The sequence below is a fragment of the Ambystoma mexicanum genome, chromosome 11 (genome assembly GCF_040938575.1).
Source record: "Ambystoma mexicanum isolate Mex_15411 chromosome 11, UKY_AmexF1_1, whole genome shotgun sequence".
Classification (NCBI taxonomy): Eukaryota; Metazoa; Chordata; class Amphibia; order Caudata; family Ambystomatidae; genus Ambystoma; species Ambystoma mexicanum.
The window spans coordinates 722432024-722457360 of record NC_090934.1 but is presented as its reverse complement, the minus strand read 5'-3'; the positions used below and the strand labels follow the sequence as shown (position 1 = coordinate 722457360).

The window sequence follows — 25337 nt, the reverse complement described above, 5'->3', positions numbered from 1 at the left end:
TATTCCAGTAAGAAGTGGAAAGCATGTATAAAAATAGGACGATAGGCCCTTTAGTGAGTGGTCAACCACATCATCCTTGCACCAACCTAAATCGATCCTGTAGATTCTGTATTAACTTCAGGGGAGTGAATTCCATTTTAGAATTCGACATATACCCTTTGTCGCACATTGATGTGTTGAACGAGAGATTACATCAGCCAAAAAATAAAACATTGGGTTTAGCAAAAGCATATTTGCAGGTTCCACTACATCCGCATGATACAGAAAAGCCTGCATGTGCCCCACCAAAAGAATTATTTTAGGCTTGCCTTTCAGCTTAATGGGACCCCCCTGCCAAAAGACAAGGGGGTCTCCACCTGCACCATCACAGTATGGCCAATATAGACTGTATATTTCAGAGCATAGTTCTTCAAACTTTGGCTCAACAGATGTTTTGAACTACAAACACTATCAGCCGTAACTGTCATATTCAAAGGTGATGGATCATGCGAGTTGTGGTCCAGAACATCTGGAGAGTCCAGGGCTGCAGACCCCTGTTTTAGAGATGACCTTGATGATCCACAGTTCCCTGTGGGAGTATCACTTAAAATATCTGTGACTTGTACATTCCAATCTCTAAAATACTGGTCTAGAAGTTAATCGTAACCTCACAACAACATTAATTACACATAGGCTTTCACATAAGAGATGGGTTAATCAAACCTCAAGTCACCAAAGGACAGGCCATACAAGAAGTACCACTGCCTGAGAAAGAAAAACTGCTAATCCCTTGTTAGATTTCATAGCATGCTAATCCAGAAAAGGTATATTAACTAGGGCTTGGCAAAATTGTTACATCCCACTCCAACGGCTACGGAAACATTTCTCAGATTTTGATCCGCTTTGACCATCTCTGCCTGAATTTTACGCACTCGCCTTGCGGGTCATGAAATGCAGAATATTCGCTGTTGCATTCTGCTTCCCTTATCCCCTCACAGCGAAACCCATCGAACCACTTCTGAAAACCAATAAAGCCCGCGCAAGCACCAAATTTCGTGATTGTGATTGTGCGCATGCACTTTGAGCCGCTTTTTGACACTGCAAGACCAAAATGGTTTGGCATGCCCGGAAACATGTCAGGGCACTGCAGAATTGTTTGCGCGGGGAAAATCTGACAACGGCATTCAAAACCTACCCTTTTCTAATTGTGCGAAGGTTCACTAGGGCAATGTTGCGTAAAACTCACGAGAACGCACGCAATACTTTGACAGACGAAATATTCTGCTTGCCATGAAATTCCGGTGCCGGCAGAACCGCAATGGTGATTTCGCAGAACACTCAGAAATGGAAACCAGCGTGAATTCCACCAGTTTCACTTTGCGGGTGGAATTTTCACCCAGCACTACCCTTAACTAACATGCTAAACAAACCTAACACTTGTAGATGGAGTGACACTGCTAAGGTTTTCCAAGACTTCAAAGATGCAAGGTGTAAACAACCAGACCCAATAACCCTCGATTTTAACAGATACTTCAAGCAGATACATCAAGAGTACGTTCCCTCCCAGCTGCGAGATGGAGAGAAGCAAGTCCTGTTCAGCAACCAGAAACTATTCCACAGAGAAACTCGTGAATGAGAGAACACGCGGGAACAATATAAAGAATAGCATGATGCAGAGGGGAGACCTAAGAGGCTAGTGGAAGTTAATCAGTGGTTGAGGTGAAGGAATATTCTGATGGCAGGAACCAAGCAGAAAGTTTCGAGTGCATTGAGGGCAAGAGTGTAGTGTGGTGCTTGCATTGCATATAGCAATGCAAGCTATGGAATGCACTGCAGTGGTGGTACCTGGGTTCCATGGATGTCCATTAGGCATTCAGGATGGGTGCCACCACCTAGAAGGATATATTTACCTGCCCTCTCTCCCTCGTAACTATATACCCTGTAACAGGTTTTATACTCCAGGCTACAGCATCTTCACTGCATCTTACCTGTGTATCCTGTGACCCCAGACACTACAAATTGGCAGACACTACAAAGAGTAAAAAGAGAAATAGTGTATGCTGGCACTTGGAGGGGGGATTTCCTAAAGCCAATAAGAAAGTGAACGAGACACCGTCAGCAGATCAAGGCAAATCTAGAATAGGCATAGACCTATTTGCAATAAGGCCGACCAGGCCCAGGCCTAGGGCGGCAGACTGCTAGAGGAGCAGTATTTTATTTTCAATTTGCTGGTCATTTTCTAAATATAAAGGCAATTTTGTTTCCCCAAGTCTCGCTGATCCACAGCACTGCAAGTAACTTTCAGCTGTTAGCAGTCATTCCGCTCTGACAGCTAAAGTCTTCGAGGGCCAAACGTGCATACATGCTTCATATTTACAAAAGCTTTGTTATTAGGGTGACTTGTTTTTTTTAAAAAGAAAGGAAACATGTACCAAACCCAGCATGCTTTAGGTATTTTGTGATTCAATCATACAACTCTCACAGACATAAAGGTCTTTGGTCATTCTTATATTTCCAAAATGCTCTTTAATATGCAAAACAGCCAAAGCCTCATTGGTGCCACTTCACATTATCTTTGGAGTTCTTTCTAATCAATACAGAGATGTGGTGTGAAGCAATCCCTTTTATATTCAAATACACAACACGCATCTTTTAAACTGCTGCAAAAATGAGAGATTTCCCTTCAGAAAAGTAAAGGTTACAAATCATGCATCATTTTCCAATATCAAAAGCATGCCCATGTAAGTCAAGCACAGAGTTCCCACAGGTGGCACTAAAATGATGTTCAGAAGCAAGCACTCATTTCCCTCCCCGGCCACACATTTCGGAGGTCTGTGGCCACCCAAAAGGTGCAAGCATGAAATAGATGATAGAGAAGTTAAAATGGTGACGAGTAAATCTGAATGTGCAAGTGCATCAAGAAACCAGTGAAAGGATACCCAAAGCCATAGAACAGTGGGAACAAGAACTGTGTGCCAAAGGTACACACTTTTGCGAGCTGTAAAGGTGTCCCATAAAGAAATCCATTCAGCCATCTTTACAGAGGTTGCTCAGTGCTAAGCAGGCAAATGGCATCCCTGCTGGGTTTATCATGTGTCTTTGATGACATTCTGCTGCACGCTCAGTCCTACCAGGAGAGCCAACTGCAAAGTATGTCACATAATGCATAACTGTGATGTTTATAAGCAATCTTTACATTCATTATATTTTAAATGTAGGACTTTTACTGTGAAACGGTACCTCAACAACAGCAGGACATCTAGATCTATGCCCACACATCTAAAAATGTTCCTTTGTATTGTACAGTTTAACCAACTCTAAGGAGTCAGGAAACAATTAAAATGACCTTAAATGAAAGCTGGCAAGACCCAAAAAGAAACTATTTTTGAAGTCATAGGCCTTCCCCTACCCACCCCATGACTGGGAGGCTTCCAGGTTGGAGGTCTCCATGTCACGAGTAGGGGAGCCCTATGACTTCAAAAATAAACGTTTCTTTTTGAAGTCCTTCTGCCTTCATAAAGAAATTATTTCCATTATGATAATTGTTCCTATATTGGAAATAACGTTTTTATGAAGGCAGAGTGACTTCAAAAAGAAATGCTTTCTTTTTTAACTCATAGTGGTCCCCCGCACACCTTGACATGGAAGCCTCCAGTTCCATGACAGGAACAAGCATTCTTGCTGTACTGGGTTGCCCGTTCCCTGTCCTGGATCAGTTGATTCAATGATAAGAAAATGTATTTTGTGAACCTGTGTATATGTGAATGAATGCGTGAGTGCATGATGTATGGGTGGCTGCCTGGATGTGGGTGTGAGAGTATGGTGAAAGGATGCACATGTAAATGTATGGGTAACTGGGTGTGCATGTGAGAGTGTATGGTGAATGCTCTGATTACTTACTGGTAATATTCATCCCTCCTATTCCTACTCTTCCTCGTCACAGTACTTGTGTATTATGCACGTTGCCACATACACAAGTAGAGGGACGAGGTAGAGGGACATGGGTGCAATGTGTGGCTTAGTTAGCTATAGTCTTCATTACTCCTAATTCCACTCTTTCTCCCCACATTACTTCCCGATGGGGCAAGGTCCCTAATAGGTAGTTTTCTGGGACGAGAATGAGCGATGTGGATGTAATTCTGGGCCAAGGAGCTGATTTTGGCAATTGAGATGTTGAGTGGACACGACCCGTGATTTTTTGCTGAGCGTGGGGAGGGGGGCCCTCCGCAAGGCTTGCGGGAGGCCCATTTTCTGTGCTACGCCACTGGGCATTCTGGGATATCGTTTATTATTACCAAAGTCAGTGGTACAGCGTTTACTGCCCTCAAGCAGATGAAAAGCTGAGTTGGCTTGGCAGGGTTGGAGCCTGATGTGTGGGGCTGGGTACTCACATCGGTTGGAGCTTGTGCATAAGCCACTAGGACCTCCTTGTGGGATTCAAAGATGACCTGCAGCACTACACTTTCACATAGAGTATGATAAAAACATTGCTCAAACATATTTGCTCACAACACAAAAGAACCACAAATAAAGAACCCACCTATTGGCACTCTCAGTGCTGGTTTTAGAATATTTTGCGAAAGAAAAAGCTACCCAATGTGAATTTAAAAAGTGCCTAAAAATCTCTGCCGCTGCACATTACAAAAATCGATGGTTTACTAGCTGCGTCAGATTAACGTGCTGCCTCTCGTGTTCATCTTTCTTCCCACATCTAAGGATGCCTGTTTGTTTTGGATTTCCAACTATTATCGGTTGTTGCCAGGCGACAGGACCTTTGATTTGGCAGTCTGGGATGTCACAGGTGGTGCCCCAAGCAACCTCGGCCGGTCCCGTGCAGCTGGGCTACAGAGGGAGAAGCAGCGAGGCGGAGGCGCCGTGAAGAAGAGAACCCGAGCGCTGGAAAGTGGAGCAGAGCCGGCCGTGACGTCTCTGAAAGTAGTATATCAGTATAATGCTGACATCCAGTGTAAATATTTTTACAAGCGAGATTCTGGAAAATCTTTTTTTTTAAAAAAAAAGCTCATAGAATAGATGTACCCTTCATCCGAAAGTACACATATGCGATCCATAAGCGTATCCACGTATTATGGTCCTATAATGATATTCAGGGAAATCCCCTTAAGGACGCGTTTTGCCGGGTATTGATTTGCATAATAGATTTCAAAATAATGCTGTCATTGCCTTCCATGTGGTAAACCCCGTAATTCACAGGCATGGGTAATTGCCGTATATTACAGAGAATACGTGCAGGGTATATACGACATGTACACTTCCCATGAACGGCCCCGGACTTGCAAAGCATCCGGTCCCTAGCGTGCAAGAACAACAGCCAAACATGTTCACGCACTGAAAGAGTGCATCTTGCCTTAGCCTGCGACAGACAGAAAACATATTATTTTCATGTGTTCATGTACTAGCTGAAATGGGAACCACCTCCTAAAGCATGTCAAACACAAAAAAGAGTGAAGCAAAGGGCGGTGTCTTCAAGATTAGTTGTGCAATCATGCTGTCATCCTTTCTGGTGACACCTATAATTTGAAATGCAGTCAAGTAAAATTACACTCAGACACTCCCTAAGTATATTTTTAATTCAATTAAAAAGTAGCATGGCGATCCATTTTTTTATATTTTCAAAAAAAATGATCTAATTTGTCCTTCATTGCCTTTTTGTTTTACAACGTGGAGTCCTGTTGGCTGATTGAACATTGTATATTATTAAGCTATCAATGTGCCTTTGGTAAGCAGATACACGAAGTGCTACAAAACCGAAGAACCCCCCCCCCCACCCTCCCCCGGATTCTTGGCAGCCCACCCAACATTTTCAGCGCTGCATCTTTCCAGTCATGATGGCATGGAGCAGAGTTCTACAAAGCCTGCGTCTTAAATAAACAGCTGGACACTTATTTTACGAGCATGTGAAAAAAAAACTAACCTTCGTCGCCACTCTGGACTTCCTTCCACGCTCTATCAAACCAGTGTCTTCGCTCACCCAGCTCACGTCAAACGCCTGGGTCGCACATCCAGCACCCCAGTGCACGCCGCGTGCAATCACGCCGGGCCAAACCAGCAGAACGGCTTGGAGTGCGTCTGCGGGAGTGATCCGAGTGCAGCCTCCTTCTCCTCTGACTAATAAGGAGGCGCGCTGTAATCTGCTCTGCGCGCTTCTTTTGCGTTCCCTGCTCCTGCGCTGGATTTATTAGCCGTCGGGGTTCAGGGTGCCATCTTAAGGAGGCAATGCTGATCTGCACAGCTTTTTACTAGGGTACACGCAGTGGACAACCCAGAGGAAGGGCTGCGTGTCGGAAACACTGAATTCCAGTAAGTGGTAACAACTATGAGTTTAAATGTTAAAGGTATTTGTACCGCGCACCGTCACCAACGGAGTTGGCCCCCAGGCGCTCTGGCGGATCTGCAAACGAGAAGGTGGGATGGGTTAGTGAGGTGAAGAGGGAGTAGGATAGTGAGAGGAGTGGTGTTCTGTTGGCAGCTTCAACTCGGTATACACGGGGTGCTGGGCTTTGGTGTGAGTATTGGATCGATGTCAGTCCTCGTGTGCTGTTGGTGCGGCCCATGTGTTGTTGCAGTGTTGTGAAGTGCGTGGGGGTTGTTGTGCGAGAGATGATTGTGGGAGTTTTTTTTAATGAGATAAGTATGCAGAGATGTTAAGCATTTTTGGTTAGTGGGTTATATGATATTTAACATGCTAACATTCACAGTTCTGTCTAGATGAGGTGCAGGCCAGTGTTCACAGTTCTATTTAAGTGTGGGACGTGCTAACATTGAAGATCCATCTAAGTGTGGCACTTGCTAACCTTTACAATTCCACATGATATTTAACATGCTAACATTCACAAACCTGTCTAGATGCGGCGCAGGCTAATGTTCACAATTCTAAGTGTGGCCCTTGCTAACCTTCACAATTCCATCTATTTGTGGCACATGCTAACATTCACATTCATAATCCTTTCTAGATGCGGTGCAGGGTAATGTTCACAGTTCTAAGTTTGGCACTTGCTAACCTTAACAGTTCCATCTGTATGTGGCATATGTTAGCATTCACATTCACAATCCTGTCTAGATGCAGCGCAGGCTAATGTTCACGATTCTAAGTGTGGCACTTGCTAACCTTCACAATTCCATCTATACGTGGCACATGCCAGCATTCACAATCCTGTCTAGATGCGGCGCAGGCTAATATTCACAATTCTAAGTGTGGCACTTGCCAACCTTCACAATTCCATCTATATGTGGCACATGCCAGCATTCACAATCCTGTCTAGATGCGGCGCAGGCTAATGTTCACAATTCTAAGTGTGGCACTTGCTAACCTTCACAATTCCATCTATACGTGGCACATGCCAGCATTCACAATCCTGTCTAGATGCGGCGCAGGCTAATGTTCACAATTCTAAGTGTGGCACTTGCCAACCTTCACAATTCCATCTATATGTGGCACATGCCAGCATTCACAATCCTGTCTAGATGCGGCGCAGGCTAATGTTCACAATTCTAAGTGTGGCACTTGCTAACCTTCACAATTCCATCTATATGTGGCACATGCCAGCATTCACAATCCTGTCTAGATGCGGCGCAGGCTAATGTTCACAATTCTAAGTGTGGCACTTGCTAACCTTCACAATTCCATCTATATGGGCACATGCTAACATTCACAATCCTGTCTAGTTGCGGCACAGGCCAAAGTGTGGCACTTGCTAACCTTCACAATTCCATCTATATGGGCACATGCTAACATTCACAATCCCGTCTAGATGCAGCACAGGCCAATGTTCACAATTCTAATTGTGGCACTTGCTAATCTTCACAATTCCATCTATATGTGGCATGTGCTAGCATTCACAATCCTGTCTAGATGAGGCGCAGGCCAATGTTTAGGAAAAAAAATACTTGCAGTGTGGTCTACTTTACTTCAGTGTTGTGTATTTTTCACACAAAATATCACAATTTAAATTAGAGGGGAGATTAACTTCTTTTCTACTTGAGGCAATCACCTCCAAATGTCACTTTTACTTTACTTTAATTCTCATAGCGCACCAGATCACCCAAAGGTCTCAAGGTGCACAAGAAAGACACAACAAGACGCACAACCACAAAGCAGGAGGCCAATGAAGGATGCATTTGTTTTTACTCTTTCACATGTATGCATTCCTCGACTAAAATATTTTGCTTGGCGGGGAGTTGCTTTTTTAAAAGAAAAAAAAATCTGACGACCACTACCGTACAACTTTTTAATATTTATTTTTTTATGGCAGAAAGAAAGCAGACTTAGTGCACAGAGTGCCGAATGAAATGGACTGGTTCCTGCAGAATTATGGAGACTACTGAATCAGGACTCCAAAAAAAATGGAGGCATATGTAGTGAACAATAGTGTGATGAGACACACAAGTAAACAGAGCAACCCATGATCTCTCTACCATTGGGAAAGTAAATGGCAAAGCCGCCAAATGGGGTGTTAAGGTGCCATGTTTCAACATGACAGAAGGCCAAGGCCTGCTGCCCCCACTCGCTGAGAAACTTCCCGTGGATGACGCAGGATGAAGAGGGAGGTGCCCGGAGGGTGATATAATAAGGGGGTGGAGGTGGAGCCCGAGAGCAAAAGGGTGTGGCGGGATTGGTCAGGGGTAAGGTCTTCACACCTGGCCATCAGTGACATCACAAATTCGGGTTGAATAGCCACAGTGAGGCCCGGACTGCCTCTTTTCTGCATCAGCGGTGTGGAAGTTTGGGGATAGCGATCAAGTACTAGAGATGCTGGTGAAGAGCTTCTTGGCGCCAGGTACGTTGAGGTGTTACAGAGCACAGTTTTTCATAGCGTGGTCCAGGCCCGAAGGTTCCATAGGTGAAAGGGAAAATTAGGGATTTTTTCCGAAAGCCGACACAACTGGGAAGTCAAAAGCACAGGCTGCTTTGTGCCTGGTGTGCCTGGTAGCAGTGGCCTTCTTCACCAGGGCAAGTGAGGGACAGGACCGACCAAGGGCTGGGGCAGGAGGCAGGGAATGCAGTTGGACCACAGACAGACAATTCTGTTTGGGGGATCTGGTTAAGATGACGGAGGAGTTACTTTGGGTCTGCCTGGGAACCTATGAAAAGCTGCTGTTCAAGACAGCATTCTCAGTCATTCTTTGGGATCTTTAGTGTAAAGCGACCTGGTCATGGCTAACAAGAATGCAGATGGCATAGGGGGTCTGTTGTTAATGGTGCAGTAGTAGGTTTGGAGGAGTTGAGATTAAAGGTCAGAAAGTCAAAAACAGACCAAGAGGGTAAAGGTCAGTGGGTCCAACTATAATGAATCAGCTCAGAAGAGTGCAGTCCCGTGTGCCTCTTGAAAGGTTTCCTGAAGTGCAGGCCAGAGGGGCCCAGAAGCCTCCTAGTGCATGGGGACAGCCTGCCATTGACAATACTTCAATTATGAGCAGTAATGAAGATGATCAGGGTAGGAAAAAACCCTGCAGATCTGTGTAAATACTCGTTCAGGATTCTGACTTCTACCACACCGGCAGGTTCAGGGACAAGCAAGCAGGAGATACATGGTATTGGGCAATGGAGATCATAGCTACAAGAAATACATATGACTGGCAGGGGAGTTGGCAGGAGGGCTCTGAATGATTCTGCATTTCCCCTCTGACAGACAACGGCGCCTGACAGGAAGTTGGTGTGGTTGATCGAGCATTCCTTTGTGGCAGGAAGATGACCAAACTTCAAAAACAGAAAAGTAAAGGGAAAGTTCCACTGGACTGATCTATAATGGTTGGGTGAACGAGAAATGAAATGGGGTCAGCCTCGGTACGCAGTTGGACGAGACCAGACTCTTGGATGTGATTATATATCTGGGTGGGAACAACCTGGCAGGGGGCGGCTTCTCAAAGCAATGTGCGCCTCTTTTTGGAGAATAAGCAAAAAATTGGGTTCTTGTAGAGCTGATGTGGTTACAGAGGATACCCAACTACCAATGGAGAGGGGTAAAATCGCAACACAGCATTGTAAAAATTACGAAAGAATTGAACATGGCATTGGCAACATTTTGCAAGTGCGCAGTTTTTGCGACCATAAGGCACAAAGTGATACATTTAGGTGTCGCAGGGTATTATGATAAGGGCGCACTGAACTTCCCAGAGGTAGCCGTGGGTCTCTTCCTGCTAGAATTGGAGGATTCCCTGTACGAACATTGCTTTGTATAAGAAAGAAGAAAGATGGGGTAGCAAAGAGGCTAAACCCTGCTCTTTCTGTGGCGGTCACATAGTCAATCGAGCACAGCAAAAACCTTTTGAAAGATGAAATTACCATGAGCAATCAGCTCCTTGTAAAGCCTGACATGTCAGGGGGCTAAAAGGTTGAAAACATGGGCATCCCCTTCAGCTTCCAACCATGTCTGGTGGAAATAAGAGGGCCCCCACAGGCTAATACCGGCAACACACGATTCATCCTGAGCTGGAGGCTCAGGAAGGTTGGGGGAGCGGGACCTGGATCATGGACATGATGGACAATTGTTGACTGGAAAGCTGAATTAATACAAATTGAGTGGAGTGCAGGAATTAAAGCATTAAGTGTTGGATCTGAGCTTTTTTCCCCACAAATGCGACTGGTGTGATTCTGCAAGCAGTAGTGCACAGGATGGTGGGGCACAAAGCACGAAGGCCATAGCTATGTGTAAAAACCTGAACCTGTCTGGGGGGGAAATAATGGTAAGGGGCCGCCCGCTGCCTGACTGACTGCCTATGTTATCAATCCAAACAGAAACAAGATACATGGCGACGATGTAACAGATCAACAACATAAACCATACAATTGAGATAGTTAAGGCAAGTTTAATCATATATGCTTTAAGGGCTATCTGGGCTGCTCATGGTCTTAGACCTCAAGTTCTCATTATACAAGCTCATTTAATCTTTGGTGGTTGATCTGTAGGACACTCCTGCAATCGGCATATACCCAATTCTTCCTGTCTCTCTGGGGCTGCCACTCTGTACATCAGCATGCAGTGTGATTACATAATAGCTGTTCTGGGAATTAGGCCTAGGGTTCTCAATGTACAGCAGTCCACCTTCCAGGCCACCTGTTCCAGCTCTTACTCTGATTCTTCCCATGTACCCCGTAGACGCCTTGCTATGTGCTCCTACTTTCACCCTGCAACAACTTCACAGGCTTAGTATTCTACAAGAAAGTGATACACAGAAACTCACTACAAATCGTTTGAGGGATCAAGCACCCTTACAGTCAGAATAACATACCAATTTGCCATTAAAAGGAAGAATGACACACAATTTTCAAATTGCAGGTAACATCAAAATTCAATCAATGAACATTTTAACAATACACTCTGCTTGTCAATCAAATACTTTCCCCATTCACGCTAGGAATCAACACAGTTTCCCAGTCTACAGCTCGTCAGTCAGTGAATACTTTCTTAATTTGTGCTGGGATTTTCAGAACAAGTATCCTTTGTCAATCAGTAAATACTTTCTTTGTTCGTCACCGGAATTAAGAGTTTTTTTTAGCATGCAATGTATGAATGAATGCTTCCTCAGCTTGCTCCGAGTGATGACACTGAGTTTCCAGGCATGCAACATTATCCTGCAGTTTAGCCCATTTCAAGCAGCATATGTTGTGTTCAGTGCTAAACCTTGGCCTCTGCAGGTACAGTCTCAGTGCAATAGTTTCACCTTACCTCTGATCTGAAGTTGTGGGTTTTGTGGTTTATCCCATGGGCTTGCACACACTCACTGGTGCCTGTTCTTGCTTACACTCTCTTGAACAGGTTGGAGCAGCCTTCTGTGTTGCAGTGCACACAGCTAGTGCAGTGCTCCCCTTCTGCTTGGGTTCCGCAGTCACTAGACATCTGTATTTGTCTCTTGCCAAGTAGCAATGACACCTCCCTGTCCTCCTTTTGCTGACAGCCTTAGACCCCCACGTCTAGTCACGGCCCTTGCATGTTGATCTCACTCTGCATCTGTCCCCCTGTACATCATTCCACCCAGTAACAATGGAAAGACCCCACCCCTTTAGATACAGCTACCTTAAGTGACTCATTGGTCTCAAAGCATGCAGCTTCCATCCAACAGAGCAATGACCACACCCTGGCATGGTCTAAAAGGTATTTTCAAGCAGCTGCAATGCCACTGGCCCCACCATGGATTTCACTGAGAGGAAATAAGACTTCCGGGAGCATCTCTCTCTCGCTCTCTCTCTCTCTCACTCTCGCACTCTCCCTCTGCTCCATACGGATAGGGATTTAGTATAACTATCACAACAAACAAGTTGATCTTTACCCACCAAAACTTCACAATACTGACCTATCCTAGAGCACTTGCGTATTCAATGAATATATTGCTCTCCATTAAATAGTGCCTTGTCAGAATATTGCTATGCACTGAAATAAGTAATTAAGTTTACATTGGCAAAACATATTTGGAAAAATAAGCTATTTTATAGGCCTTAATGAAAACAAAATAATGTAATGCATATTTGCTACAATGTGAAAGGGGTGCATTGCGGATCAGGCAACTTTAATTTTAGTACACAATGGAGCGATACACAGGATCATAATACAAATAGCATGAGGGATCTAGCATATTTATGAACAGAATATTATATCAGTTGACATTCCAAGTGGGAATGGCACAAATAAATGTTCTAACTGCATGGGACATTGAAATGGTCACGTTTGTTCGGCCTAAAGAGGTCTGTTTATGTAGAAGTCAGCACTTTAGTGAAGCAAGAATGCCCATATCCATTAGACATCACTGCACTTTGATACATGCTTAAAACAGTTGATGGGCCCATTTGTGTTTACTTGGGACAAAGGCCCAGTTTCCAAATTACAAAAATAAATATAGTCAAATGCCAGTATTTTGCATCCAAAACCCCCATTCAACGTGCTTATATTTTTAAGCTTATCTGAAGAACAACAATTTTAATGTCTGCTCAGTCGTTATTCACAATTTCAAATAAGCAGGTGCTTAAGGCAAGTTATCAATCTTTAACCTTGGCAGAACATTAGGCACCATGAAGAATGTGTCTGTTCCATTAAAGTGCCTGTTGAAATGATCCCTTTGTCCAATAGAAGGCCTTTCTGAACAGATGGCCTCAATTGAAACGCAAGTCATCAAATATATATAACAAAAGCCTATTTAAAATGTGCATTCAGAAAACAAGAAGGGAAAGCCTGAAAGCAAAGGGAACCTACCACAGGCTCTATTCAATAAAAAATGCTGCATAAAACGATGGTGCAAGTATCAAGTTTGCTGGGTTTTTAAACTAAACCACATAGGAAAAAGGGAGAATTTGAGAAAACAGAAAAGTGCCCGTTGGACAGATTTGGACACCAACTGGAAGCAGCTGATTGGGAAATCATAGGAGGGCCTTTTCCAGATGGGACTAATGGCAGAAGCTTTTCCCAAAGCAGCACCAGATTCTCAGGCAGATTTTGGCAGTAGGTGTACAGATTGGAAAGATGAACTTACCTGACGGAACTGCCTGATGCCAGTCTGCATAACTACCTGTCCTTGCCTTTGAAAGACAAACAAGAAGTGAGTAATCCCAGAGAATTGAGAGAAATGTCCCAAGAATTAATTAAATCCCAGATAGCGTTTGAAAGTATTTCAGGGAACCCAGTCTAAAAGCTAGATCACTGAAATTGGAAATGTAGTGCAAGGTGTATGTGCTTTGTGATTAATAATTAAAATAGAAAACCTAAGTAGCCTCACCATATTAAAGCTTTTCTCAAGTAATTTGAGATCGCAGGAGGCCTTAGACATATGGAATGACTGTCCTTTAATTCATGTCTGCCATTGTCAATAAAGTAATTTTAATATATTCCTTAATGAACATATGGAACTGGGGTCTTGTGAGGGTGAACCTGATCCTGTGAGAACAGCGAGCGAGTTAGACACTATGCCCAGCATTCCAAATGGAAAGAGAATTATGAAACCCAAGACTTTAATACAATTATTTGCAACCCAATCAATATAAAAAAAGATATACATTGGAATCAACGCCCAAGCTACGAACCAATAGTTTGTCACCGATAGTGCTCAACATTTTAAATTTGAATCAATCCAAGAGGAAGCAAGCAAAATTAGAGCAACATGTTTCTATAATGCAGCTACTTGTGTATGGTTTCATAGAACATGAAATACACTGTGTCAAAATGTATTCTGCCAATTGCTTCATTCTTTTGTTAAGGGGGTTGAGGTAGGAAGAATTCTCAATGCTGTAGATTGAGGGTCAGTGAAATGTCATTTGTGGATCTATATGGTGAAGTAGTTGTGCCTTTTCTCTTGAATCGTTACACATAGTGGCATTTATAAAGAATTGGAATTAAAATGTTAGTGAGACAACACAAGGATCCATTTGAAATACTGTAGGTGATTTTCCTTATTTTAAATTAGGGGATCATATTTAATTCTTTGATTTATTAATTTAAATCAAACCCAAAACTCTGATTAAGGTAACCTAATTTCTTGACCCAGATCGTGCGGTGGGTTTGTTGCATATGAAAAGGGGGATATTAAATTAGTGACATGCAAGAATCACTACAAATGTGAATATATTCCATAGGTACAGCTCATTACAAGCAGACTTACATTCACAATGCCAAAGCAACCCAATTAGACCAATTCAAATGTCTGCTACCTAGACTCCAGTCTGAACAAAATCAAGAATGTATCCAATTGAACTTACCATAAAACCCACAGCATGATGGGCCATGCTATAGTTGCTGCCAAGAAGCCACGTAGGACCACTGTGAGGCATGGACAAAAGCTTAGTTTTGAAAGAAAATAGATTTATTGGGAAACCTTATGCAAGTTGGGCCAACCAAGAGAAATAAAATACCTACAATAGGACAGCCTTGTCTGGATATTCACTACTTCAGTCTGTGTGCTCAGTAGTGGGTTATACTCTTGTTTCATGTCCTGGGATATCTCAAGGTTTTCAGTCCCACACTCTTTGGTGTTTAGAGTGTCCCCTGAACTTCTTTATTGTTTCTCGATGCTTGTGGTTTTAGACTCATCTCCTGGGCCTTCTGTGGCTAGCATAAGCTTGCACACATAATGTGTGCAACGGTTGTCTCACAGGATGAGTAGCATTGAACAAAACTCCAAAGTGACCACCAAGAAGCTGGCAGGCGTGGCTGGAATTCTCTAGCCACCTCTTACTCTGGGCCATTCTGTACTCCCCAACACCAAAAGCTTGTGTCTCTCCTCTACCACTTTCAACAGTGTAAAACACAATGTCCCTCCACCTCTATCTCTTACTCTGTTTACCCCCCATGTACAATCTTGACACCTTATCATGGGCTCATACTTCCACCCCACGCCAAGTGTCTTCTTACAGGTTTTGTCTGCTAGTTAAGCCTCAACTCCTTTTCTCCTGTCTTTATGTCCTTGGTGCACTCTCCTGCCAGGGTTACTCATTTCTCACTGATTCGATGCTTGATTTGATGTTGATTTGATGCTTTTCCCAACTTCAGGTTCACTTTCTTCCCACTCCTGGTTTACTCTCCTTCCAGAATGTCACACTATTTCACAAAGTTCACTTCTCTGGGTTTACTCTCCTGCCACGTTGTCACACTATTTCTCAAAATTCACTTCACCTGGGGGGTTGAGCCCCATCCCCACTATTTGCTTGGTTCACTAACCTGTCAGGGTTTTTCCATTCTCCAACTACTTTCTTTATTATCCACAAAACAATCTTTTCAAAATATTGGGTCACCGACCCTAATTACAGTTTGTCTCTGCTTTCACTTCAGATATAGGGTCCTCGACCCTTTTTCAGCACTGTTCTCACACCAATTCCTGTTTTGAAACGTTGGGTCACTGACTCTTTTCTAATATTGATTGCATCCCCATCAACTTTTTCAATGGTGTTACTTAACACAACAAAGCATTCACCTACACTCAACCACAAGCCAGCAGGCTTCGAACCGGCCCACCTCGAAGGCACTGTACACTGTGACTATCTATAGCCGGTATATGCCAACAAGCATAGGGCTATATCCCGTGCCCATCTCCTCTGGGGCAAGCATACTGCCCCTTACAGCAACCTTTTTTCCACTGCTCCAGCCAGCAACCTGAACTGCTTCAAGCCTTCACTGAACCCTGTTTTTGCAGTACGGTCTAACACAAACTACTTTCACATTGTGTTGTGCCTTATGGTCGCTTAGAGACCACTGTGACATTGTGTTGTGCCTTATGGTCGCTTAGAGACCACTGTGACATTGTGCTGTGCCTTATGGTCGCTTAGAGACCACTGTGACATTGTGTTGTGCCTTAGGGTCGCTTAGAGACCACTGTGACATTGTGTTGTGCCTTAGGGTCGCTTAGAGACCACTGTGACATAGTGTTATGCCTTAGGGTCGCTTAGAGACCACTGTGACATAGTGTTATGCCTTAGGGTCGCTTAGAGACCACTGTGACATTGTGTTGTGCCTTATGGTCGCTTAGAGACCACTGTGACATTGTGTAGTGCCTTATGGTCGCTTAGAGTACACCGTGTATTAGCACTGTGTATTAGCACTGTGTACTAGCATTTCTCTGATTCTCTGCGTTAGTACCCTCACTGCAGCACCATTGTGCACTAACATTGCGTACTAGCTTCTCTCTGATGATTTTGTGCGCCAGTTCCCTCTAAATTCACATATGATAACCTGGACCTTTCTCATTATGTTCCCATTCTGCCTGGTCCCCCATGACACCCCTTGTACAGGGCCACACTTTCGCTTACACCCCAATGGCCTCAGCAGACTAGCCTGCCCCAGACATTATCCCATACCCTGCCCCACCCCCTTCCTACCCAACATCAACCCCTTCCAGCCTACCTCCTCCATCGACTCTCATCGCACAGCAGACACCTCCAGCCCCCAAGAAGCATCACAAACTACTCCCATCGGCCAATCCACTATCACGAACCTCACTACCAGCAAATCCTATCCCTGCTCAGGCTTATCGAGACTCACCCGTCTCAGATCCAGAACACACACACCCGTATCCTTCCTCAATCTAGGCAACAAACAAAATATAACCTTAACCAAATCTGCCCCTCCCTGCACACGCCCTACACTTCTGTCAGACCAGATATCACACGGCCTGAACGCACCCTCCCCCCGCACCCACATCAAAAAATCATGCATCACCACCGAAACCATAAAAGGTGCACTCATCAATGCGAGATCTGTAGTCGCCCATGCCCTAGACATAGCCGACATTATTTCCTTCAATGATCTCGACTTCATAGCTATTACAGAGACCTGGCTCCACCCAGCGTCTGGCCCCTCTCTATCACTTGCTATACCCAATGACTATACCATCTACCGTGCAGACAGACAAACAGCTAAAGGTGGTGGAGTAGCCATTATTGCAAAAAGCTCCATCAACATAAGACACATACAAAACCAATCACTGCCATCAGCGGAACTACTCACCCTCAAACTATACACAACGCACACAAGCACTATCACCATCCACCTCATTTACAGACCGCCAGGCCCTATACTATCCTTTAATGACGACATAGCCCTTTTACTCTCTGACAATATCAAACCTAACTCTCGACTACTCATCCTAGGAGACTTTAATCTAGGTCTCAATGATGAGAAAGATGACAAAGCTCACACTATCGCCAACACAATTTCAGAATTAGGACTCACCCACCATATCACACAACCCACACACAACAAAGGCCGCATCCTTGACTGGATAGCTGACCTCAACTGCAACACTACCATCCTTTCCAACACTCCATGCGCTTGGACTGATCACCACCTTATTACCTTCACCATCCACAAAGGCACTCAAACACCAGGGCCTTCCTCCAATGCCCCACCCACACTCACAAGAAACAACAAAAATATCACACTAGAGAAACTCCTCCCGTTACTCCAACCCATCATCGACTTCTCACCCACCATGACCAACCCTACTGAACTAGTAGAGTTATACAACACAACTATCCTTAAGGCCATAAACACCATAGCACCACTCAAGCTTCGGAAAGCCAAACCACGAGCACACCTCAATTCTTGGTTCACCCCCAAACTAAAAACACTCCGCAAATCCAAAAGACAAGCTGAATTAGCATGGAAACAGTCACCATCCACTATTAATAAGACATCTTACGCACTGGCATCGAACATCTATAAATCAGCCATCATCCAGTCTAAAAAAAACATGTACAATGAAAGAATCAGCAACGCCAAATCTAATACCAAAGAGCTCTTCAATATCCTGAGAGAACTCGAATCACCCTCCCCCACTCCAGACACTTGTAACAAAGACATCCACTGGTGCACGAGCATCCAGGAAGCACTCCTAGGCAAAATTGCCACACTACAAGCCAAAATCCTGACAAAGAAAGAAAGCCTCACCCTCACTGATAACATCACCCCCTCTACACACACCCACACCCCCCCCCAAAATGATGACAATAACCTCTTTGAGTTTTCCACCATAACCATTAAAGAGGTTGAAGAAATAATCTACTCTCTTAAACCGTCCAAATGCCAAGGCGATACTTGCCCAGCCCCAGTCATTAAAGATGCAGCCAAACAACTTGCTCCCTTCATCACTTCCCTCATCAACTCATCTTTCACCTCCAACATAGTGCCCAACAACCTCAAGGACTCCTGGGTTCTTCCTTTACTTAAGAAGCCCACCCTTGACCCTAATGTCCCCACCAACTACAGACCCATTACGACCGTACCCTTCCTACTAAAAATCCTCGACAGAGCTGCCTATCTTCAGATACAGAACCACCTTGAGAAAAATAACTTACTAGGACTCAGACAATCAGGATTCCGCCCCAAACACGGCACTGAGACCGCCCTGATTGACCTTAAGATACAGATGGACAACATTAAAGACAATGGTAAACTAGCCATCCTTCTCCTTCTTGACTTATCGGCCGCCTTCGACCTGGTCAACCACGACATCCTCTGCAAACATCTATCCTCAGCAGCCAAATTTTCAGATAACGCCAACGCATGGATCCATTCCTTCCTTAACAACAGATCCATGAGAGTCTTCGCACCCACAGCCTCTGCCATCCCAGCCCCAGTCACTTGCGGTGTCCCCCAGGGCTCCTGCGTCTCCCCCACTCTATATAATGTGTTCACGAAACCCCTCTTTGACATATTGGACCGCTTGGGTGTCATCTACACCAACTACGCAGATGACACCCAAATACTGATCCCTTTAACAGGTGACTACTCCACCGACCTCACTGCTCTCAACAACATTTATTCCATTATCCAAGAATGGATGGCCAAGCATGGCCTATGCCTCAATGACGACAAGACCGAGCTTCTTCTCCTAGGTTCCCAACCCAGACTTAATAAACTCGACAAACTCTATCAAGCATTCACTATAGACGGCAATAACATCATCGTCTCTAACAGCGTCAAAACCCTAGGAATCTACCTCGACTCCTCCCTCACACTGACAAGACAGATCAATTCCATCTCATCAGCCACTGCTTACACCTGTAAACTCATCAATGCCAGCAGACCTTACCTCTCACCATCCAACTGCATCACCTTAGCCAGAGCACTAGTCCTCTCCAAAGTTGACTACTGCAATGCGTTATACTTGGGAACCAGTCAGAAAAACATCAACAAACTACAAGTCATACAAAACAACGCCTTGCGAGCAGCCCTGAACATACCCAAACATGAACACATTTCGGACGCCAGACGCACCTGCCATTGGCTATCCATACCACAAAGAATTGAATATAAAACCATCTCACTCACACACAAATGCCTAGCTAACCAAGCACCCAGATACCTATCCGACAATCTCAATCACCACACCCCAGCGCGCCCTACCAGATCAGCTCAAACACATTGCTTAAATATCCCAAGATTTAAGCTCCAAAAAGCAGGTGGCTCCAGCTTCCCCGTGCTTGCCTCCAAACTTTGGAATTCACTTCCACTCGAGCTGAGATCAGAACCTTCCTTTCACAGATTTAGACACAACACCAAAACTTGGCTTCTATCCAAAGAAACGTAAACTGCCTAGCCCTACCTTACTAGCATGCACCAAGACTGTAAATTTGTAAATATGTAATCGGTTTGTACATTTCTGTTGTATTATTCTTGTTGTATTCATCGCAAGCGCCTGGATGCCCTAGGGCCAGGCGGCGCTATACAAATAATAAACTAAACTAAACTAAACTCCAGTAACCAGTTTGCTTTCTCTGCGGTTAACGGGTAGCGTCAGTGTTTCTTGTGTCTTCCCTTCTCTGTCTTCTCTGGTTTCTCTGGTTTGCTGACTCACTATGCTTCTCGAGAGCCAGTATGCTTTTGCTTTGCCCTACTCTGCTCTGCACGGTTCTCGCTGCTTTGGGCCCTCAAGCGGTAAGCTTCTTGCAATTCACCTCCCCTACATGCTGTTCATGACAGCTTCAGCACTGCTTCTAATGGTCTGAATGTCCTCAGCATTCTGATTGGCCTCAGAACAAGTCACAGATAGAGCCAGCCCTTGCCTCCCTCTTCATTCTGATGTTCTCTTAGCTGTGTCAACTTTAAACTTCCCGGCAAACTGCAACTCCTTTCAAAGACTAGAACACAGCATTGGCTTACCGCTTCCGGTCATCTTCATTGCTACAGCCCTCTTCCTCGTCTTAGTACTGAAAAGGGGGGGCACATGAGGTGTTTGCCATAAATTGGGATTACATCATCTATACCACAATAAATCATTTATTTATGGTGGTGAGGCATACATGTGTCAATGAGAATTGTGACTGTAAGACTTTTGATCTATTCCTCTGTCCCTCTGGAGTTTGTCTTCCTCTATGTGGTCCTCCCACATATAACCACCCTCAGGGTCAGAGTCAGGTAGCTTCTGCTTTTCTTTGACCATGTAGAAGCTTCCCCCAGATATTCAGTGATGATATTGCTAGATTCACCACAGTGTGTTTGTCATGACCACCATTTTTCTGTGGATGGATTCTTCAACCAAAACTGTAGCATCACCATCATGAATGTAACAGTCATCTCTATCGTCTGGGACGACAGTGCAACCCCCATTTGCCCATTATCAGGACAAACATGACAATTTTCATCAATGAACACATGCAGAGAGAAAAGCTTTATTTCGGATGTGTAACAAACAATTTTTTCTCCCAAAGGGAACGCAATGTGCTTGAAGAGAAAACAGATGATCAAACTATACTGCATTTTATGTCAATTCACAGAACATTTCCTTGCACAATTCAAGTACTGGGATTAAAATCTTGAAGAATTAAATGTGACGATTTCAGGGATTCTGGCTGTTGACAAACATTATTACTATGGCTTGGAGTAAACAATCTGTTCATCCATTGATTATGTGCGAAAAAAGTTGTGGCTTCATTCGATGTATTTAACTGTTTCAGTTGCAATAAGAAATATGACAACTTGAAAAGTGTAGCTTGTTATCTTCCTTTTGAGAAAAGCAAGTAAACATGAACTGTGTGTGTATGTGTAACTTCTGCATTTGGTTTTGTGATGGTGTAGTTTCTGGGCGTTTACGCTACGCTGTGTACCAACGTCATGACAAGCGGCGTAGCATTTCGGTTTGACGTGGCAATGTAGGCTTGAGGGACATTTGTTATGATTTACTGCTGCCATAGCTCTTGAACTTAGGGTGATTGATATAAGATATCACAAGATGGATGTTTCCGACCCATACGGTTCACGTGTCTAAATGTCAGATAATCAAAGTAAGATTTATTGGATAAAAAAATGCGATGAATCAATATATGCTCAAAAATATATGCCATATCCATTGGGCACAAAACATTCCTGAGATAACTTTTCATGTTTTAAGTTTAAGATGGTTTCTTAGTGAATTGTTACAGTGCATGGGCAAAATAATAAAATGGGGATGGCATAATGTGCAGATAAAAGTGTCACGATACGTCCAATGGTGTCTAACCAAAATTAGAGGAAAAATCAAAGTTCACAATGCCGCTCAGTCTAGGGTGTTACCAGGCTTTCCCTATTGGAAAGGGGAAAGAGAGCAAACATTGTCCTAGTGCAAAAAACATTTGGGCCATATTTGAAAGCCTTTGCACTAATGCAAGCGCAATGCCACTTTGATAAGGGCAGGGACCCCAAGCCGACAGGAAACAGTGAGGCAGGAAGCAAGCAGAGAAGCACCGCCAAGTACCAGTGTCCCGATGCTTAGATGCCAAAGTCACAGATGAGAGAAAGAGAAGCCAAAAAGCCAACAGTGTATCCACAGGAGGCAATGAGGGCGCAGATCCACAGGAACCATAGACACCGATTCAAGTACCAAGTCCTGCTGCTGGAGAAAAGGCCAGCATGGGGACTGGTTGGTGGATGGAAAACAACATGAAACCGGGCATATGGAGCTCACAGCCGACCTGTTGCTTAGAAACCAAGAACCCAATGAGGGGCTCAAAAGGAGATATCAAGCTGGGATGAAAAGAGCCAATAGCCTGACTGGGGGTGAGAAACAGAGCACTCCGCATAGCGGTGGAAGAATCATACTAGATAGCAAGGAACAAGCCCATAGCTGAGAAAGCAAGAACCCTGCAAGGGTATGAAAGATGAGACGCAGTAGGCTGGGTGGAACAGGTCTATCACCTAGCTACGACAAACAAAGTGTACCATAATAGAACAAGAGAGACCGAACTTTGTTTATTTAACTATAACCCTGAGTTTACCAGAGTCAGAAGAATAAAAACCTGAAGGAGAGATACATGGCACTCTTTTCGAAATAATGACCAAGACATTGGGCCTGATCACGACTTGGGTAATAGCCCTGCCGCCGAACTCCCCGGCGCTAATAGCACCGGATCACGAGTTCAGTGCTAAAGTAATTCCCCAATCCCCATTGAGCCCATTCGGGAATGCCCCATTCCCCATTAGGCTCAATGGGGAATTTTTGCGCTCTTACCGCCAGAGGATTTCCCGCCGGCGGTAATAGCGCGAATTTTCAGCGGATTTCCCCCCAGCTCAAAGCTGGGGCGAAATCCACCGAAGCCCTGATTCGGCGGACCCTTAAATCCGGCGGTATTAGCGCTACCGTCGGATTTAAGGGTTACCGCCGAAGTCGTGATCAGGCCCATTGTGTTATCCAGAGTGAGGACACTTACTTTCTTTTTTTTTTACTGGACCTTTTTAAATAAACTTACATGCTTAAAGTCACAGTTTGTTTTACAAAATAATGTTTTCTTTGCTTTCTGCCAGTTCGATATTCAAAAATGCCTTCTTTCGTGTGTTTCTCTCCAAGTGAATGCTTTCTGGGGTTAAAATACAAACCTGAAGGAGAAATACATGGCACTCTTTTCGGAATAATGACCAAGACATTGTGTTATCCAGAGTCAGGACACTTACTTTCTTTTTTTTACTGGACCTTTGCTGTGAACCATCCACAATGCCAGAAAATCAGAGACTAAGAACATTGTGGGTTTGGGGTCAGAAAGATCCCCATTCCCCTCCCTCACCCTCCATCCCTTCACCTGTCCCTCGCATTTGGTTTTTAGCTTAGGGAACTCAAGATTGCGGCCTAAAGTAGGCTTTCTTTAAGTTGGTGAATAAAATAACTTACTCAACAATTTTCGCTAGTCTGTCTCCAACATCTGGTTTACCACAATGGTCATTAGTGCAGTAGCCTTGAACACCCACTGCATGACTGCACCCAACATTCCTCTTCTGAAACTGTGCTTATATGTGTGTATTCTTTGCACAGAATCACATTCCTTTAAGGGTGGTGCAGTGATGTCCTCCTTACCCAACATCAGAGTCATGTCAATTTAAGATAAACTATGTTATGGGGTTTGAAGCACACTGACACCACCCAAGCATCTTCCTGGCATTATAATATTGCCTTGTTTTGTGGAAAGTGTAGATTAAAGCTACAAAGGTTGGTACTATAACTCAACCCCTTGCATGGGCAGCCACATAAACAGGCATCCTAACTCTAAAGTGGCTCTCATTTGAAGGGTCCAACCCTCCTTTTACTATCACTTGATAAATAATCAGATTCATGTGGTGTACATTTAAAGTGGCCATCCAGTGCATTCCAGTGGGATGCTACATGCACCCCTTAGAAATTTCTGTGTATGAGGACCAGGCTAAAGCTTTAACATGTAGGAAGCAACATCACGTTACTACTATTCTGTTATGTGGCCTAGAGTAATCTGTGGAATGTGTGTACTTTACGTTTATTATCTATTGCCAGTATTCTGAAGTTTACAATTTTTGTATTATTATTATTGTGAATTGGTTTAAAAGTATTGAAACCTTAAACAATTTTACATAAGACAATCAAAATACAAATATTAGCAATCCACACATATTACAGTTTCAATCATCTTGTGTACAAAGGCTGTACACAATTAAAACAATAAGTAATGTCAAAAATAATAATTTTAAATTACAAAAGTAAGAGATTCATTAAAAACCCATAAAGCGCTAGTAGCAATGAGATGTTCTGCCCTTCCATCAATCAAGACCAGAGGGTTTCTCCAGCAAGGTCATAGAAATAATAGATAACTTGTGAAGTGTAATTGTTGGATATTTCTGGTTTTAGGGCAGTGTATAATCTAATGTAGGCGGCTTGTGTGATGCTATAGGGAAATAGATAAATATACTTCGATAAGCAAGATCTCTTTCTAACACAGTAGTCTGTATATAACGAATAGTGATCCAGTCGTTCAATAGTCTGACACCCCCTTGTAAAGTCTCTCTTTGGTTTGATTTAGATTGTTAACCAAGTCTTTCGTGTCAGAGCTAATTTTGTCCCAAAGGTCGCCTAAACAGCAACTGAATTTATCAAGGGACAAGATGGATTTGTCTAAAAGGGCAGTATTGAGCTCGACAAAAAGACTTGGTGGGGGGGGGGGTATAATTTTAGCATAAAGACAAATATTTTCACAGGACAATTATTTCCAGTGATATAAATCCTAGCTCATGACTTTCAACACAATTTGGAATAGAAAGAGCTTGGCCTAATGTTTTTTTACAGATAGTCCGGTGAAGTGCCAGGAATGAGACATTGACAAAGAGGACTCATGGTTTTCGTTACAAACTGTTATTGAATGAAAAGGGGGTTGGAAAATGCCTCACTAGCTCTACTCTAGGAGGTGTTTCTGTACCTCAACCAAAAACTAAGGAGATTGTCCTTTGTCAAGATGTCCAAAATGAGGTTAAACCCTGTGTCCGTAATCCTATTCTGGCCCTCAAACTCTAAAACTAACTCTGAGGTGCAAAGGGTATCGTCTTTGATTGTCAAAGTGCTCAAATGTTCAAATCCAACCAGAAAGTTCTAAGTCCAACAAAAAGGTTCAGAATGGACACGGTTCACAGCTCCAGGCAATGGCTCCCTTCCCCAGA

General features: G+C 43.8%; 1 protein-coding gene across 9 annotated transcripts in view; it reads right to left on the bottom strand.

Moving 5' to 3' along the window:
* Positions 1-25337, bottom strand: part of PPFIBP2 (PPFIA binding protein 2) — a 1806653-nt gene that overhangs the window by 1377168 nt on the left and 404148 nt on the right. Inside the window, exon 1 of one of the 9 annotated variants that reach the window (XM_069623594.1) lies at positions 5912-6004. The exons of the other annotated variants lie outside the window; for them this stretch is intronic. The gene's annotated coding sequence lies outside the window, so the exon portion shown is untranslated. Of the gene's footprint in view, positions 1-5911; positions 6005-25337 lie in introns of those variants that run through there. 9 annotated transcript variants of the gene reach the window in all.